Here is an 11,545-nt window from a genome sequence, read left to right on the forward strand (position 1 = left end):
AGAATGAACAGAGACTAGTTAAGGGTGAAGTGACGATGTTGGAGTAATGGGCCACTAGTAGGCCAACCCGAGCCCCAAAACCTTTCAAGACATCGGGGCAGGCTGCGCCCCTCAAGACTCCAGGACGAAGAGCCGCCTTCTGAGAAGACGGTGGCAAGACGACCGACTGCCCACTCGCGGCCGAGTCCCAGGGACGACTTCAGGATAAGCTGACTCCTGACTGGCGACTTCCAGAGAAGCTGGCTTTGGGGAGTCGGCCCGCATCTCCAGCAAAACCCCATGTCCTCATCAAGAGGGACAGGAGTGGGGAGTGGCTACAGTGAAGACTGTTCCCACCCCTTTCCCAAGGCAGGCATGGCTACAGTATGCCGTACTCGCGAAGATCTCCGTGCGGCGTGGCACTGTTGCCATGCCAGCCCTGCCATCAGCACCGGTGGACCGAATCATGCGCCCACGACGGCTTCTCCGTATGGCCTTGGGGCAGCGGGTCCCACCAGCCAGCGGGACCCTAGAAGACGGCAAGTGCGCCACCAGTCGGACTCATTGGGAGTCGGCCCCCGGGAGTCGGCCAGATCCTCCCCCGGGGCCCACGCGCCATTAACCAGATGTGACGGAGAGTGGCAAACAGTGATCGCCCGCCAGGTGGCGGGGCTATTGCCATGACTCCATGATGAAGCCCGCGTCATTAGAAGCACGGCTATAGTAATCAGCAGCCGGCAAGACCCGCCCGCGGCGGACGCGGCCTGTCTCCGTACTTAGCCAGTCGGCGGGCCCCAGCAGTCGGCGGAGAAGATGGAGGCCAGAGGCACTGACGGCTGGGCCCGCGTCCAACCAGATTACCGTTGTACCCCTGGGGGGTAGGCCTATATAAACCCCCCAGGGCACCCATGCAAAGGGTTGCAACCTATTAGCTTTAGACCAGATCATATAGGAGGGAGAGAGCTAGCCTTGCCCTCTCCTACCTCTAGGAAACAGCTCAAGGAGCGATCGTGTAAACACTTTGCTATAGTGATCATGCGGAGACCCCGTAGAACAGCAGTAGGGGTATTATCTCCCTGGAGAGGCCTAGAGCTGGGTAAGATTCGCCGGCGTGCATGTCTACGCCTCATCCCATTTCTAGGCACCGGCGATGTTCTACTCGCCCCCACCATGATAAGCCATCCTTTGGCATATGTCGCACCCAACCCCCGACATTTGGCTCCCACCGTGGGGCCTGGTGCACCGCCGTCCGGAGACCTGTTCTAGACGGGAACCCTTTTCCCACCTGGCGAGCGCAGCCAGCCAAGCACGCCAGACGGAGTTTGCGCCGACGCGCTGCGCGGCGTGGAGATCGCCTGCGCAGCCAGCTGCCTCGCCGAACTTGTCGGCGAGGTTCGCCTCTCCGACGAACCTGCATCCAACGCAGGCACGGGCGGCTCCGAGAGCCTCCTCGTGGGCCTCCTTGATCAACTCCACGTCTTCGGCGAACCTGCCGTGGAATTGGAGTCTGTAGGCTCCACCGACCCGATGCTGGTCGACTCCGACACCGCGTTGCTCGACGCGTTCCCCACTAATGTGGTGGTCTACGACGAACCTCTCCCTCGCGCGGAGAGCGACGGAAGCACCGTCACCGAGGTGCTCGTCATTAGCCATGACAAGCTCCCCGGCGGAGGAGCACATGATCCACTTGGCGCGGCGCTGCAAGACCTAACTTTCCCCATTCCGGAAGACGCTGACACGGAGACACTAGAGGCGCGCCGCCTTCAGCTCGTCGAAGGCACGAAGAAGCTGGCTAGGATGAGATGCTTGTCGGAAGCCTACCAGCGAGAGATGCATCGCGCTATTGGCGGCTCGCCGGCCCCAGCGGGGCCCAGCCGCCTTGGCGCGGTCCAGCAGCGCGGTGTAGCCATCGCCGACCTGTTCAGGGAAAGCCGCCCTGTGTATGCAACACCAGCGGAGAACATCCGAGCCGCCCAGGTGGCGGCGGACGAGCTGGACAATTTCGAGGGCGAAGAACGCCGCCTTATGATGGAGCGAGTCCAGCGGCTCCTCGACGCGGCTGCCGCGCAGAACGAGGCTGGCTGCCGCACGGAGGCGCTGCAGCGGCAAAACGACGACCTTCGCCAAGATCAAGGCGCGACGTCTCGGACACCGATTGGCGGTGCCCGAGGAAGAAGAGACAAGGATCCGGCTGTCAGCCACAGTCGGACTCACATTACCATAGAGCGCGACCGAGATGGCCGCCCGAGAGCAGTGGAACCACGGGACGACTGACCGCCTCCTCCTCCTCGCAAGGAGAGGCGAGTCTCCCCGCCACCTATTGACCATCCGACTCTCAGCGACCGCCTTGGCTGCCGAGAGGGAGTCAGAGAAAATGACGCCCGCCACCGGATCGACCGACTTCACCGATCCCTGGCGCTGGAAGAAGAAGATGAGTTGGGTCCGCCTTGTTTCGGGCCCCGCATTCGAGACAAGCCCTTTCCCAAAGGGTTCACGCTCCCAAGAGACACGCCCAAATATACCGGCTCCGTGAAGTCGGAAGACTGGCTAGTCGACTACTCCATGGCGGTCAGCATAGCGAACGGCAACAAGCGTGTCGCCGTAAAGTACGTTCCGCTCATGCTCCAAGGCACGGCCCAGACATGGCTGAACAGCCTGAAGCCCCGCAGCATCAACAGCTGGGTCGACTTCACCGAAGCATTCGTCCGCAACTTCACCAGCACGTACAAGCGTCCTCCCAAGCCTCGTCAGCTCTCCTTGTGCATGCAAGGTCCTGACGAGTCGACTCGTGACTACCTCACGCGTTCGGCCGAGCTTCGGAACTCCTGCGAGGGCGTGCACGAGGTGCGGGCTATCGAGTACTTCACCGCCGGGTGCAGAGAAGGCACCCTCCTCAAGCACAAGCTCCTCTGCGACGAGGCAGAAACCCTCGACGAGCTGCTGATCATAGCAGACAAGTACGCCACGGCCGACTCCTCCATGAAGGCGGAGATTCAAGTCAGCGCAACTGGCAAAGTGGCCCCTCAAGCTCCAAGAACTCCGGCGGGAGACACCAGTCAGCGACAACAGAAGAGCGACCACAAGCGCAAGGCCCCGCAGCCAGCTTCCAGCAGCCGGCAGGTCGCAACAGTCGAAGCCTAGCAGCCGGATGGGTAGCCCCCGCCCAAGCGACAGAAAGGTGGGAAGCCCAACTGGTTGCCGGTCTTCTCCTACGAACAGACTCTAGATGGACCTTGCAAGTTCCATAGCTGCGCGAAGCCATCGAATCACACCACCCGGAAGTGGCACTGGCTCACCATGATCGCCAAGGGAGACGGCCTCCTACCTCACCCGCCTGCTGGGTAGCCGCCTCCGCCTCCGCCCCAGCAGCCGACTGTCAGGCCAGTCGGCGCAGTACAAGACGAATACTCAGAAGAACACAGAGCCTACGTGGTGTTTACCAGTATGGCTGATGATTGACGCAGCAGGCGGCTGCAGCGACAAGAGGTGAATGAAGTAGCATCAGAGACGCCAGAGTTCATGCACTGGTCCGAGAAGCCAATCAGCTGGAGCAGGGCTGACCACCCAGAGGTGATGCCGAGTCCGGGCTCCTATGCCTTGGTCTTGGATGCCACCTTTGCTACGGATAGACGAGCCGCGCGTTTCTCGCGAGTCCTGATAGATGGAGGCAGCAGCATCAACATCCTGTACAAAGACACCATGGAGAAGTTAGGAATCAAGCAAAGACAGCTTCAGAATAGCCGGACTGTGTTCCACGGCATTGTTCCTGGGCTTTCCTGCTTGCCAATCGGCAAGATCCTGATGGACGTCCTCTTTTAAGACAAATATCACTTCCGCCGAGAGTCAGTTTGGTTTGAGGTGGTGGACCTTGAGAGCCCATACCATGCGCTACTCGGCCGACCCGCCTTGGCCAAGTTCATGGCGGTCCCCCACTACGCCTACCTCAAGATGAAGATGCCTAGTTCCAGGGGAATTCTGACTGTAGCTGGCGACTACCGGAAGTCGTCTGCCTGTGCGGCTGAGAGCAGTCGGCTGGCCGAGTCCCTGGTGATCGCGGCCGAGAAGCGGCTCCTTGAACGAGTTGTGGCGATGGCCTGCAAGCAGCCAAAGGTATCGCCCAACCCAATGGAGTCGGAGGCTGAAGGTTCGTTCAAACCGGCCAGAGAGACAAAGAAGATACCCTTGGATCCGGAGCACCCAGAGAGGTACGCTGTCGTAGGTACAAACCTCGACAGCAAATAGGAAGGCGAGCTCGTCGATTTCCTCCGTGAGAATCAGGACATCTTCGCATGGTCCCCCAAAGACATGCCAGGTGTACCGACAGAATTCGCCGAGCACAAGTTACATGTCCGATCTAATGCAAAGCCGGTCAGGAAGCCCCTGCGCCGCCTATCAGAAGAGAAGAGAAGAGTTGTCGGAGAAGAGATAGCCCAACTCCTAGCAGCCGGCTTCATTATGGAAGTGTTCTTTCTAGAATGGCTAGCAAATCCGGTCCTGGTACTGAAGAAGAACAAGCAGTGGTGAATGTGTATTGACTACACGAGCCTTAACAAGGCCTGCCCCAAGGACCCGTTTGCTCTACCAAGAATTGATCAGGTGATAGACTCCACAGCCGGATGCGAGCTGTTGAGTTTGTTGGAAGCATACTTAGGATATCACCAGATCAAGCTGAATCCGGCTGACAGACTGAGACCGCCTTCATCACGCCGTTTGGAGCCTTTTGCTACCTCACCATGACGTTCGGCTTGAGGAATGCCGGTGCCACCTTTCAGCGTTGCATGCAGAAGTGCCTCCTCAAGTAGCTCGGCAGGAACGCCCATGTTTACGTGGACGACGTGGTGGTGAAAACGGAAAAGTGTGGAACACTGCTAGAAGACCTCAAGGAGACCTTTGAGAACCTGTGTTGATTCCAGATGAAGCTCAATCCCGAGAAGTGTGTCTTCGGAGTACCAGCCGGCCAGCTCCTTGGCTTCCTAGTCTCTGAACGCGGCATATAATGCAACCCTGTAAAGATCAAGGCCATTGAGAGAATGGAGGTACCCAGCCGACTGCTGGATGTGCAAAAGTTCACCGGCTGCTTGGCGTCCATCAGCTGATTCATCAGTTGGCTGGGCGAGAAAGCTCTCCCCTTATACCAACTCATGAAGAAGACCACTTTTTTCGACTGGAACCACAAGGCGGACGAAGCTTTTCTCCAGTTGAAAAAGATGCTGACTACTCCACCCGTTCTGGCGGCTCCGACTCCCAAGGAACCTATGCTCCTGTACATCGCCGCCACTAGCCGGGTAGTCAGCACGGTCATTGTAGTGGAACGCAAGGAGGAAGGCAAGGCGCTACCTGTCCAGAGACCAGTATATTACCTGAGCGAAGTACTGTTGACCTCCAAGCAGAACTACCCCCACTACCAGAAGATGTGCTATGGTGTACACTTTACCTCCAAGAAATTGAAGCCTTACTTTCAAGAGCATCCAATCATTGTGGTCTGCACGGCCCCACTTGCCGAGATCATCGGAAGCCGAGACGCTTCTGGCCGAGTGGCCAAGTGGGCCATAGAGCTGGCTCCTTAGACCATCCACTACCAGCCCCGTACCGCCATCAAGTCACAAGCACTGGCCGACTTTCTTGTCGATTGGGCCAAGACCCAGTACCTGCCTCCAGCGCCCGACTCCACCCATTGGCAGATGCATTTTGACGGCTCCAAGATGCGCACCGGCTTTGGAGCCGGCGTCGTCCTCACTTCCCCTAAAGGCGACAAGCACAAATACGCACTGCAAATCCATTTTGCCGCCTCCAACAACGTCGCCGAGTACGAGGCGCTCATTCACGGGCTCCAGCTTGCCAAAGAACTCGGCATCCGCCGGATCCTGTGTTATGGCGACTCGGACTTAGTGGTCCAACAGTCATCTGGCGACTGGGACGCCAAAGATGCGAACATGGCAAGTTACTGTTTCCTCATGCAGCAACTCAGCGGGTATTTCGAGGGGTGCGAGTTCCTCCATGTGCCAAGAAACGACGACGACCAAGCAGACGCCTTGGCACGAATCGGCTCTACCCGACAAGCAATACCATCTGGCGTCGCCCTTCAACGCCTCCTCAAGCCGTCTATCAAGCCTTCACCAAAATCAGACTCCATCTTTGTGCCGGCTCCCCCCGAAGAAGTCGGATCCGACTCCAGAGCCCCGGCAGACGACACGGGGATTTTGGCAGATGGCTCCAAAACCGGCACAGTCGAGGCCGGCCCAGGGACCGCAGTACCCGGCCCGGGGACTGCGGCGGCGGACTCGAAGACTCCAGAACTCGGCCCAAGAACCGCGCCAGTCGGCTGGGGACTTCATTAACCCAGCAAACGGTTGTTGACTCCAACCCACCACCTCCCAGCCCAACCGCCCTCGTCCAAGTCACAGTTCTGGCAGTCAAAGAAATAGCAGCACCCTCATGGGCCCAGCCCATCCTCAAATTCTTGGTGAGCAAAGAGCTACCGACTGATGAGACCTCAGCTCGGCAAGTACAACGCCGAGCGGCAGCCTACACCATAGTCAACATAGAGCTGGTCAGATGCAGCGTCACTGGTGTCTACCAGCGCTGCGTAGAGCTAGAGCAAGGCCAAGCAATTCTCAAAGACATCCATCAAGGCGAGTGCGGCCACCATGCGGCTTCAAGAGCACTCATCGCCAAAGCCTTTCGACACGGTTTCTTCTGGCCGACTGCCTTAGAAGAGGCCAAGGAATTGGTTCAAAAATGTAAAGGGTGCCAGAAGTTCAGCTCCAAGCCGCACCAGCCAGCTTCTGCACTCAAGACCATCCCCATTGCCTGGCCTTTCGCAGTTTGGGGTCTAGACATGGTGGGACCATTCAAGACAGCACGAGGTGGCTTAACTCACTTACTTGTTGCAGTGGACAAGTTCACCAAGTGGATAGAAGCGAAGCCAATCAAGAAACTGAATGGTCCGACTGCCATGACTTTCATCTCCGATATCACAATTCGGTACAGCATACCACACAGCATCATCACCGATAACGTCAAAATTTTTTCCAAAGGCGCCTTGGCCCGTTTTTGCACAACACAGGGCATCCGACTGGACCTAGCGTCCGTCGCCCATCCACAGTCAAACGGCCAGGTGGAGCAAGCAAATGGCCTCATCCTGTCCGGCATCAAGCCCCAGCTGATCGAGCCTCTGGAGCGCTCGGCTGGCTGCTAGCTCGACGAGCTGCCAGCCGTCCTCTGGAGTCTGCACACGACTTCAAACAAGTCAACCGGCTTCACGCCTTTCTTCCTCGTCTACGGTGCCGAAGCCGTCATCCCAACGGACAGAGAGTTCGACTCCCCACGAGTCACCATGTACACCAAGGAGGAAACAGAAGAAGTATGTCAAGACGATGTCGATCTGCTGGAAGAGGGCCGACTGTTGGCACTCAGCCGGTCCAGCATCTACCAGCAGTGCCTGCGCCGATACCACAACAGGAAGGTCAAGCCAAGATCTTTCCAAGAAGGCGACCTTGTGCTCCGGCTGATCCAGCGAACAGCTGGCCAACACAAGCTGTCGGCACCTTGGGAAGGCCCTTTCATCATCAGCAAAGTGTTGGGCAACGACTCCTACTACCTAATTGACGCTCAGAAGCCCCGAGCACGCAAGAGGGACGACTCCGGCAAGGAGACAGAGCGGCCATGGAATGCCAATCTCCTCCGAAGATTTTACAGTTGATGTAGTATGTACCACGCTACCTTTTGTATTAAAGTACCAAGACTTTGGGCCCCCCGAGACGAGCTCGGGGACTGCCCTCTTTTGTCTGTATGATAAAAATTATGCCTACAAGTATGTTACTCTTTGTTATGCCGCTTGGCACCGGGCTCGACAAGTCGGCCCGGGGACTTGCCGCCTTGCACTATGAAATGCTTCCTGCAGCCGGACAAGTAGTGTGTAACGCCTAAACCGTCTCCTGTCAGAAGCCACAGCTCACGGAGCGACTGTACGGTGAGCAGGAGTAAGGTAGAATGGGCGCTCGCATGAAAAATGGCTAAGGACTCAAAGCATAAAACATAGCTCAAGATGGTTTCCAGCCATTTTTCGCAAACCGACTCTTGAATAGTCAGATTGCCGCCTTCTATTCAACTTGCTCAAAAACTCTCAAAACCGGCTAAGTACTTGCATTCCCAAAGTAGCCAAGCATTTGATCCAACGGTAGTCCGCAGAGCGGCTATCCGATTGGCAAGGCAGGCAACTAAGGGAAAGCAGCAAAGGAAAAAAGCCAAAAGAGTAATGAGCAAGAAAAGATAGAATTCGGATAAATATTTACATAACATAGGCCCTTGGTCGAATCTTCGAGCAGAAGTTCAAAATACACCCCGCGGGTGGAATTGTGCGAATTAACAAGATCTTTAGAGACTACTAAAGCAGATAAAATAAAGATAAGGCGGCAGCTTAGGAAGCAGCAGACGGATTCGGAGGGTCGGAGGATGCGGCAGCGTCAGGCGTTGGGCGGCCAGCTGGGTAGTCTCGGCTTGATCGCCTCTGGCGGCAGTCGGCTCGGTCGCACGCGGCTCATTGCTAGAGGCGCTGTAGAGCTGAGGCTGGCCGTCTGCTCCATCTTCTGGTGCTTCTGTCTCGCCTCCGTCCTCCGCCTTGCCTTCCTCCTCGACACTGGAGCCGAAAACCTCTGCCGAGTCCTCTCCGTAGTCTGGGTTCATCCCAAACCACTCCGGCGGTACCTCCTCGCCGTCTTCAGTCCGCTCGGGGACGAAGATGCTGGTGTCGGTGTACTCAGCGATCACCACAGCATGCTTGACGAGGTCGTCTTCCGTAGCTGCCAGCTCCGGCTGGGCCTCTGACCGGAGGGTGGCCAGCCGGTCTAGATCCAGCCCCGGATACCATGCCTTGACGAACTCCAAGGCCTGGCGCGCTCCAGCTCGAGCCGAGGAACCCTTCCAGGCCTCAAGACGTCCAGCCGCGACCTCTAGCCAGTCGGCAGTCAGGCTGGGGGTGCGCCGAGCCTGCATGTCCGGCCACAGGGCGGCAATCGCCTGGGCACCGACACGTTGAAGCCGGCGCAACATCCGGTGAGTCGGCCGAAGGCGAGCCTCGATGCTCAGGATATGCTCATCAACGGTTCGGGGGGCGTCGGCGGCGATCTCTGCACCTTACGCCCTCCGACCTTCATGGTCAGCCTCGATGGCTTGGATGGCGGCCTGCGAGTCTCCAGGGAAGAAGTCTGCCAACACGGAAGAAACGAAGAAGCAAGTCAAAAACCATGAGTCGACACGACTTATAATCGGCAGCTCGAAGAAAGAAAGTAAAGAAACTCACCATCAACGATGTCTTCAATCTAATGGAAGCCGGAGGCCAGCATCGCCTCCTTGTCAGTCCAGGAGGAGCGCTCACTCGCGAAATCGGCCAGGAGGGCGGTTTCCGCTTCTTCCGCCTCCTTCTGCGTCTTCGCAAGCAGCCCCCTCTGCTCTGCCAATTGAGTGGCCAGCAGATCGCGCTCCGTGGTGAGCTTCCTACACTCCTCCCCCTTAGCGCGCAACGCAGAGTTGGCGTCGCTCAGCTGCTGTTGAAGAACAGCGTTGGCTTCTGAAGAGAAGGAAGAAAGAAGGTGTTAAGTCATCAATAAAGAAGGTCGCCAGGGAGATCCGGCCCGACTGCTCAGTAGTCGGCCTGAATCTCGGGGACTACAGCCCGCGGGTGCGCCAGCGCGCCCCTGCAAAGAAGAAAAAGGACTTACTCCGGCTCTCCGACAAGTCAGCGGTCCGCTTGCCCAGCTCTTCAACGTTACGGTTGAAGGAAGTAACGCGGAGGTTGTGATAGTCCTGCGACAAGTGTTTCAGACAAAAGTTAGTACCCGGAGCTCACCAACTCGAGTTCCAGGCCGCCTGCTCAGCAGCCGGCCCGAAACTCGGGGACTACACCCAGTGGGTGCGCTGGCGTGCCCCCACAGAAAGGAACAAGAAAACAAGGACCAAAGAAAAAACATACCCGGACGGCTGACCGCGATGCCAGGTACGCCTTGGTGCAGTTCTGGAGCGCATCGCCCTCATCTCAAAGCTTCACCTGGACGTATAAAAGCGCCTGGTTCAGCGGCCCTGTGCTGCCTCCTCGCACCCACCCAATGGGTGCGGCGCTCGTCGCTTCAGCCTCTGGGATCGCCGAGCTGGCGGTGCCAGCCTCCACGGGGCGGGGCGCCGAAGTCGCCTTCTCCAGACGGCAGCGTGTTGGCGAGCCGACTTGGAGGAGTAACCTCGCCACGGCATCATCTTCAATCAGCGGCACCGGAGGCGGACAGTAGCACTACCGTGTTGGGCGTGAGGTGGTGCGGCTGGAGGCCGTAGAACTCCAGAAAAGAGCAGAAGAAGCTGCTCGCCGGTAGCCCCAACCCGTGCAGGCAGTGCGAGCGGAAGATGACCCGCTCGCCCTCCTGCGGCGCGGGGGAAATCTCCCCCCTCTGCGCAAGACGCACCCGCACGTGATCTTCGCCGGGGAGCCGACGAGTCTTGCGGAGGAACTCGATGTGGTCATCATGAACTTCTGAGCCATCCCAGGTGCTGGAGCGCACCGGGGGAGGCGCGACAGCAGAGTAAGAGCTCATCGTGAGCTGATCGCCGCGGTGTTCGTCGGAGCTTGGGCGCACGGCGGGGCGAGAAAGAAGAAGAAGAAGAAGGAGAAGAGCAAGGCGTAGTGGGAAGGAGGGGCGCGCGCGCTCTGCCGTGCGCCCCTCCTCCCCCTACTTATAGCCTCATGGGCTGCGAAGCCGAGGGGGCGGTCGTGGGATTTACTGCGCCCACGACCCCACGACCCCCACGTTTCCATGACAAAGTTACTGCGTGCAGTAACTCCACGGGAATCCTAACCGTCCGCTCGGGCCATAGCGGATCCGCTCGGGCGCCGAGGTGCGGTAGTGGCGGGCCCCGCCTACAGGCCTGTCCCGTCACGTGTGTAGGCTGGCAGAATGGCCCGGCCACGTGTTATCACATGACAGGCCTGGAGCGGACGGCAGCCTGGAGGCTTAGCCAGCACGCTACTTGGATCACGCCACGACGTTCGAAATATTGTGCGAGTTAGAGTTGGGCGAGTCCGACTCCTTCTAGCCAGCCCGGCAGAAGTCAACCAAGAGCCATGTGTCGAGTACCTGCAAAGAGAAACTGCTGAGGCTTCTCGGCCAATCGTCCGCGACGCCTCACCAGCTTCGGGGACTACTGTCGGAGTAATGGGCCACGGGTAGGCCAACCCGAGCCCTAGAACCTTTCAAGACATCGAGGCAGGCTGCGCCCCTCAAGACTCCAGGACGAAGAGCCGCCTTCTGAGAAGACGGCGGCAAGACGGCCGACTACCCACTCGCGGCCATGTCCCAGGGACAACTTCAGGATAAGCCGACTCCTGACTGGCGACTTCCAGAGAAGCCGGCTTTGGGGAGTCGGCCCGCAACTCCAGCAAAACCCCATGTCCTCATCAAGAGGGACAGGACAGGGGAGTGGCTACAGTGAAGACTGTTCCCACCCCTATCCCAAGGCAGGCATGGCTATAGTACACCGTACTCGCGGAGATCTCCGTGCGACGTGGCACTGTTGCCATGCC

Source organism: Triticum dicoccoides, chromosome 6A, assembly GCF_002162155.2.
Source record: "Triticum dicoccoides isolate Atlit2015 ecotype Zavitan chromosome 6A, WEW_v2.0, whole genome shotgun sequence".
Taxonomy (NCBI): domain Eukaryota; kingdom Viridiplantae; phylum Streptophyta; class Magnoliopsida; order Poales; family Poaceae; genus Triticum; species Triticum dicoccoides.